Genomic DNA, 8,044 nt, shown 5'->3' on the forward strand with positions numbered 1-8,044 from the left:
TGCAAATGCATTTAACACATTCCATTTCTTAATCCCTACAATAAATCAGAAAATCAAAGAATGCACCCAGAAGCCAATGGTGCTAGATCAAGTGTAGCAAAAGGAAAAAAAAATACTATAGACATTAAGACCCAAAGTCTGGAAATACCATTCATCTGGCATGGGTGAGGCTGCAGACATTCATGGCAAGAGAGTATATGTGGTATTCATCTTTAGTCTTATCCCTTTCAGGATCCTTTTTAAAAAATGCAAACAGTCCCCAGAGGGTACAACACATAAAATGATAGAATGATGACTTACATACTGGTGTGAAAAAAAAAAAAAGTCTTTGGAGTCACTCAATGTGAATTAGAAACGAGGTGACTCAATTTACTCATCTGGTAAATGGGTATGATATTCTCATAGATTTGTTGTGAGAACTAAATGCATTGCTATATGTGTGACGGTGTGGGGTACAGTATGTGTTAAATTATCAGTAGCATTTGCTTCCGCTCAATAAGTAGTTTTCTTCTTTTGGAGAGTGGCAGCTGATGATACAGGCACGGCAAGCTGGCGTAGGGCCAGAAGGTGAGGCTGGGGGAGATGGCGCCATTGAAGGAGGCTGCACAACTGAGGCTGCCATTTGACTGTGGCTTGGGGAGAAGTTGCTTCCTACCCTGCGTGGCTTTAGTTAGCCCCTCCCAGCGTCTCCCTGGGAAGACTCTCCTTGTCTAGGGTCACCGCCTCCCTCCCGCCAGAGCTCGCGGCTGCAGTAGCAGCCTCTCCACAGTGGGCCAACAGTGGGCAGTGGGGCTTCTTCCTTCTCTCCCTCTTCTCTCCGAGGCAGGGTTCATCTCGGGGGGAACCAGAGGTGGGGAGCAACAGGGAGGCAGCTCAAGCTGTGGATGGATCCTCTTCACAGGCCAGAGCCACTCAGGACAAAAAAAGGAAGAAATCGCTCTGCTCAGACTGGGCCAAACAAAGCCTCAGCTGAACCCAAGGGAGGCGAAACCAGCAACCTTACTTTCTTTCAAAGTGATTTGTGGGCTGTGCACAGTGGCTCAGTCTTGTAATCCCAGCACTTTGGGAGGCCGAGGTGGGAGGATCACTTGAGGCCCGGAGTTCAAGACCAGCCTGGGCAATATGGCGAGATGCCATCTCTACAAATAATAATAAAAAAAATTAGCTAGGTGTGGTGGTGCACATCGGTAGCCCCAGCTACTTGGGAGGCTGAGGCAGGAAGATCCCTTGAGCCTGGGAGGTTGGGGCTACAGGGAGCCCCAACAGTAACAATCATAGTGAACTATGATCATACCACTGCACTCCAGCTGAGTGACAGAGCGAGAACACTGTCTAAAAAAAAGTGACCTCTGAACCCCCATTATATTTTTCAACCCGAATTTACCCGGACAGAAATGATCTTTGCCAACTAACTCATTATGTTTTCATTTATTAAAACAAATCCTAGCTTTGCGCAGCGGCAGTGTAGCCAATGAGGTTTATCCGAGGCGCAATTATTGCTAATTGAAAACCTTTTCCCAATACCCTGCCATGACGACTTGAAATATAGTCAGCATTGGCAATTTTTGACAGACTCTACGGAGACTGAATAAAAAGAAAAAGAAAAAGAAAATGAGACAAATCTTAACAAGTTTTGAGTATAACTTTATTTCTCCAGGCCCTTCATGACCAAGGACATGAGTAACAACCCGGATAAAAATAAAACTACCCTTCACGCCGCATTTACTCACCAAACAGAGCTGGTACCCTGCGGCACAGGCCCCCTTCCCCTGGGCCGCAGTGGCTCCCCATGGCCCTTGGCCGCGGTGGGTGAGGTCTTCCTGGACCGGCCACTGCTGCTCTCTGTGCTGCCACCTGGTGGACCGACTCCGCAACTGCTTCCCCCACTCCTGCTCAGGCTGCAAGAGGCTGAATTGCTGCTCTCAAGGCTGCAGCCGCTGGACCCCTGGGAGGCGGAAAGGCCTCTCTTGTCAATAGAACCTCCCTACATAATAAGCTAGCTTCTTGTTGTTGCTTTCAGTTCCTGGAATTGGGACGTTTTCCACCACCCCAGTGCCCCCTTCGAAAACATCTTGCCCCCAACATTAGCCAAAAACCACAGCAGAGTCCAGACACAGCGGTTGTCACTGCAGGAAGATGCCCTGCCCACATGGGACTTTGCAGGTTGTGCAGCCTTTCTCTGTCATTTTTGTGACTCTTCAGCCCGGGACGGGCCTGACCCATCAGGTTCAGTCTCTCGATAATCTTCCCTAGGAAGCCTGTGGAGGTTGGTAGCTGTATAGCTTAGATTTGGGGTGGTAGTGTAGCAGGGGAGGGGGCATCTGTAATTTCAAATTTTCTTTCCCACTGCATGAGTCTTTTTGTTCCAGTAACCAGGTCAGCCTATTTTCTGCTCATGCGCACTAGAATTCCTGATGAGACCATCGCTTGGGGGTTTTCATTCTCTCAGGCTCCTATAACCTCCCTTTCCCACAAGGATGTGTGAGCAAGTGTCCAGCCACCTCCTTCAGATTCAGTCTTTGCATGTCCTTTATGGCCCTCCTGAGAGCTAGTTGAGAATAGCAGCAGGTCGGCTGGGATGCAGCCCAGTAGGCCCGCTTTCATGGTTGCCCTGGTCCTCAGGACGGGGTAGGAGCAGAGAAGAGAGGAGAGAGGAAGAGACGTGCCTTAGTTCCCTCTTCTCCTCTCTGCCTCCTTCCCTAAATCATGTGAGCTGGAAATGGGATGCTCTCACCTGGCTCCTTTACTGTCATAAAAATCCCATTGTCCCCAGTACCAGATGCTTAGTAAAAAGAAGTCCAGGTTGAGGTCAAGCCTCAATCGTGTGATGTATAGGAAGCAAGAGCAGCCTGGCGGTTCTGGGCACAGAAAAGGGATTGGTTCAGAGAAGGAGAGAAGAGGGCCTATGTGGCAGGTCTTCGCTGGGGAAACGGCACGATACACACGTGGGGAGTGTGGGCAGCGTGGGCTTTGCACCAGGCACTTTGCATCTATTAGATTTTCCCACTTTATGGATTAGGTAACTGAACCTCAGAGAGGTCAGGTAATGTCCCAAGGCCCATGGCTAATGTGTGGAGCCAGGATCCAGACTCAGTTCTGCAGCTTCTATTTGATTTCCATGCTCTGGCTTTTTTTTTTTTTAAACGGAGCCTTGCTCTGTTGCCCAGGCTAGAGTGCAGTGGCGCAATCTCGGCTCACTACAACCTCCATCTCCTAGGTTCAAGCAATTCTTCTCCCTCAGCCTCCTGAGTAGCTGGGGTTATAGGCGCCCACCACCACGCCCGGCTAATTTTTGTATTTTTAGTACAGACAGGGTTTTACCATCTTGGCCAAGCTGGTCTCGAACTCCTAACCTCATCATCCACCTACCTTAGCCTCCAAAGTGCTAGGATTACAGGCGTGAGCCACCGTGTCCAGCCCATGCTCTGGCTCTTACCACAAAACCCTCCTGGTACTGGAGGAAGAATGCACATGGCCCTGGGAACATGTGTGCAGAAGAAGCCTGGCCACCTTCTCCCGAGTACTGCCCCTCTGTACCTCTGATCCTGTTACCATTGGTATGCTTTCAAACCAAATATTTGCAGTCATCTTTAAGGTGGCAGAGATGGCACCAGTGTGCCAATATCTGGAAGGACTCAGGCTGCGTGACTGCTGGCACAGAATCCAGGCTCGGCCCGTGTCCATTGCAGACCTCAGATGGCCTGGATCAGATGCTCTTGGCAGGGAAGAGCCTGAGCAAAATGGCAACCAGGCCCAAGAGATTCCCCTGAGACACAGCCATGAGTTCTGTCTCTGTGGGAAGGCCGATTTGTGTAGCAAGCCCGTGGGGAGTAGATAAGCCAGTCTGACAAGTGACCTTGAAAGAATTACAGCAATAATATTTTCAGTTGGTTGGGCCAATCTTGGCCAATTTCTCCAGAGGGTTAGGTGCGAACGGCAGTCTGAGGCTCCACATTGCTCGTGCATGTGTTTGCGTGTCCCCTTCGCTGTTTTAAGTGTTTATCCTGTGGCTTGTACAAGCGACATCGCTCTCTTCCCTGGTGAGAGCCAGCCTCCAGGTCCCCCTCCCCAACTCTGCTCGGAGTGCAGCGAAGCAGGGAGGACAAGGATCTTCTTCCAAGCCCACTGAGCAAGCGCTAGCATTTAGTGACCTTCTGCACCAATAATTCTGTCCTTCGGGGATTGCAATTGATTTTCCTCCTTTCTGTGTGTGAGCACAACCCGAGTGCACAGCTCTGTTACAAGTGCTGATCTCAGGTGTGTCTTTAAAGGTAAACAGCAGCACTCTTGAAAAGAGAAACGACAAAAGTTGTTTCCAGAGCCTTTGTGAATGGACAGGATGTCTGCTTAAATTTCCAAAGGCTGGTTTTTAATTTGTCTGTGCCCTTTTGTGTGTATGTGCATACGTGTGTGTGTGTGTGTGTGTGTGTGTGTACGCGCGCGCCTGTGTGTGTTGGGGTGAGGTGTGATGTCCAAAGCTGTAAGTGAACACATGTAAAACTGTTTAAATTTCTTCCCACGAAGCTGGACCAAGAGTGGGGTGTTTGTCTCTGGCACGAGATTTAAGAAGGTGTCCAAAGAGTCAGTACTCAAGATTAAAATGTTTTCATGGTATATTTTTTAAAAATCCAAATGAATGCAATGATGAACAAAACCTGCAGATTTTAAATAAATAAACAACCAGCATTACTGATTTTTTTTTCTTTCGCTTCTGACTCCAGAATGGCTTGACAGGACACCTTTGTGTATAAAATGTTGATATTTTGTTCACCATGGATTTTTCTATGTTCAATTTTGGGAATATTGGAAATATTCTAACTATTTAGAAATATTGGAAATATTTTATATCTTGATCACTGAGTTTTCAGGGACCCCTCATGATTTGCCTCCCAGGTGAATTGCCTCTTCCTGGTCCCAGCCTTCTTGAAGCATTGCCTGTGTAAATCCAGGGGCAGGACTGATGTTGAGACTGGCTAAAGACACTTGCTCCATTTATTTCCCACTAGTCGAAAGGAGTTATTGAAGTATTCCTCTAGGCAGTAAGTGTTGAAGCCCAAATGGGATTCATAGTTTGTCATTTGCTCTGTCACAGCTAAAGTCATTATCAGAGCAAAGCAGAAGTAGTAAAGGAGCCTTAGTTCTCTTGGGGAGAGTTTTGTAGACTATGATGGTCCAGGAGCTGCCCAAGCCGTGAGAAGATACGGTGAGGGTTGAGGTAGGGACACAAGTGTAATTCTGATGCCCAGTCCTTGCTGACGAGGTTTGTAGAGGAGCCTCAACCTCATCTCCCGCCTTGTCCAGCTCATAGTACACGCTTGGCTGTGTGCCCAGTGTACCCCCACGTCCCTCCCATATACAAATCCTCATCCCCGGTGTGTCCCCAGCAACAGGCTGTGCAGGTGTGATGTTCGTAGCTGCCCTTTGAGGATGCAGACGGGTGGCGGCTGGTGTCTCTGGAAAAGCTAGCGATTTTATAATCACAAAACTGACCTCTACGCCACAGCTTCACTGCACGCTGGAGTATTTTCCGGCAGCTCCTTCTAACCCAAAATGAGATTACATTTCCTGGCGAGAAATGGGCAGCTGGTTGAAAATCTCACAGCAACCACACGGCTCAAACTGCAGTGTTTCTTTACATTCAGTCACCCAGGTCTTTCTGGGTCTATTAACTGGCAAGGTTAAAGAGGCAATAATGGGAGTGTGGGTCCTACCCTTTGAACTGAGAGGTCAGTGAGAGATGGTCTGACGCTGTTAGTTTTAACTTTGCTGTGCATCTTCTCCACCTCAAACCTATTCTCCCTTTCTTCAGGAGCTGCTGTCCTCATCTGGGCCCAACCAATCTTTCCCAAGGTTATCTCCTTCATCATTTAGAGCCCCTCTGCTGCCAGGGCGATCCTGTTCCAGTACTGGGTTGGCCAAGCCCTCTAATTGTTTTAGAGCCTTCTCGCCTCCCACCCACTGGGGCTCTGTCCACCCCCCTGCTCAGGGCTCACGCTCTCCCTGCCTGGTCGTTTGCAGTTGGGTCTCAGCCTCTGTGGCTTTGCACACATAGTAATTCTAGACTCGCTCCAGTTTCCTGCCTGGGGGTGATTGTCTGAGCTCTGCCCTGGCAGTGTGGTGGTGGGATCTTAGGGTCCAGCATGTGGGCTTTTTACTCCTTGTTCTGATGTTGGCGGGGCACCAGCCCCTGCCCTCTGACCTGCCTGGTAGTTTTGAGCCTGGAGCCACTATTGTCCATGTCATCCCCCCAATAAGACCCTTGCATATCCTGGTGGGAGTGAGCATGGGGACCAGTTACCCTGCTGGACAAGCTGGGAAGTCTTACTGCCTCTCTTGTGACATCTAATCAATCTTCCTGATTGAGTCAGTGCTCTGCCTCCCACCTTCAATGACACTCCGGCAGGGCCCGTAATTCCTGAATCTGTCTGGGGTTCTAACAGCCGATGAGCTTACTTACCATCGGTAACCCCTTTGTGCAAACACTCTCAGCTCTCTCAGGTTTGCTCACATCCTGGGTCTGACTTCATTTTCCTCTTCTGTAAAATGATAAAAATTTTACATTATTTTGAGTTCTAGTAAAGGAGTTGAATGAGCTAATCTCTCAGGTGACTTTTAAGCCCAGGATTATTTCATGATTAGTCAAGGAACTTAGGTTTGGCGAAATGTTAAGTTTCTCTTTCTTTTCTAGTTGACTTTGGTCAGAGAGGGATCGGGGATTGTTGGCACGCGGAAAAACTGGCAAATTAATGTGCATTTGTTTTTAGATTAAAGTCAAATGTTGGTTGTACATGTGAATCTTTTTTACGATTCTGCATGTTAATAGACATTTGGGTTAGTTGCCTAATGACAAATAGTCACCGTGTTGATAAGAGGCTTTGTGAAAGGAAGCAGCCGGATATTCGTGCTGGAGAAACAGAAGAACCCACTTAGTGAGGCATGAGTGATGTCACCCTCTGGCGGAGGCAGTAACCGCACGACCTGTCTCCGCTCCGTGACTCAGTGGGCAATGGTGTAAGGTTCAGGGACAGATGTTATTCAGGCCAATTAAATAGCTTAGAACCCTTAGACCAAGTTTTCATTATGCTTTCCAAGAGTGGGCTGTAATTTTTATTTAAGTACACACAAACCACAGAAGTCTGAACCATACTTCTAGTCAATGTATGTAACTGTTCTTTGGCAAATGGGACATCACCCTGAATTGCTACTTGGGGAGCCACGTGCGGCCACTGCTGGCAGCAGCCAGCCACCGAGCAGCGCTTTCCTGGCAGGCATGGATGGGATCTTAGCACTGCGATGATTTTGGAAGGAAAAATGAGCAGATGTGCCCCCGCCTGACTTCCCGCCTGCCTTGGGACTCGTTTGCACATTCTAGGGGCTTGGATACCCTAAGGCACATGGTTGCTTTCGGTTAATTGTTATTACTGCATGTGTAAGGAGAACTCCGGGCAAAATTGCCAAGCGTTGTGCTTGGCCCCAAGCTGGAAAAATCTTTCAAACAGAAAATGAAGTTTAGTTTGGCAACCTCATAGATCATTAGCCTGAAAATGTACACTTGGCCTGGCTGGTAGGTTGGAGGAGAGGAAACAGAACCAGGCAGGGTGTGCACGCTCTGCCCAACGAGGCCAGCCTCCAGGCTCATGGGCCCTAGAGAGCCCAGGCCTGGCTGAATCTCTACTTGGGACCAGGTGCTCCTGCCCTGTCATTTTGCTCTGTGGGGAAGGGCTGGTCCTCCCTGGTGGCATCTCGTCTGCCAGCATGAGCATTTTGTTCAGTGTATACTTGGTCTATTCAGTTTATGCTCCACCCGACCTCCCTGTTGCCCATGACCTTGGCCTCCCTTCTGAACTCCTGCTGCCCCTACACAATCAACACCAGGACATTGAACATGGACACAGCTGTGATTTCTTCTTCTGTCTGAGTCCCTTCTTCACAAGCTTGGGACCCTGGAGGATTTTATCTGATGTGTCTCACAGCTCTCACACATGCAGTTAACCTAATTTCCGACTTCAATTTCATCCCATGTAGAAAGAAACGTGCCAATCTT

General features: G+C 48.7%; 1 non-coding gene across 1 annotated transcript; it reads left to right on the plus strand.

Annotated features, from left to right (window-relative positions):
- The first annotated feature begins 1,445 nt into the window (after window positions 1-1,445).
- Window positions 1,446-1,584, plus strand: LOC119470080. The gene has a single exon (XR_005198955.1). It is a non-coding gene; the product is annotated as a U4 spliceosomal RNA (small nuclear RNA).
- Window positions 1,585-8,044: the final 6,460 nt, after the last annotated feature.

This window comes from Cebus imitator, unplaced genomic scaffold (assembly GCF_001604975.1).
Source record: "Cebus imitator isolate Cc_AM_T3 unplaced genomic scaffold, Cebus_imitator-1.0 Scaffold21, whole genome shotgun sequence".
NCBI lineage: Eukaryota > Metazoa > Chordata > Mammalia > Primates > Cebidae > Cebus > Cebus imitator.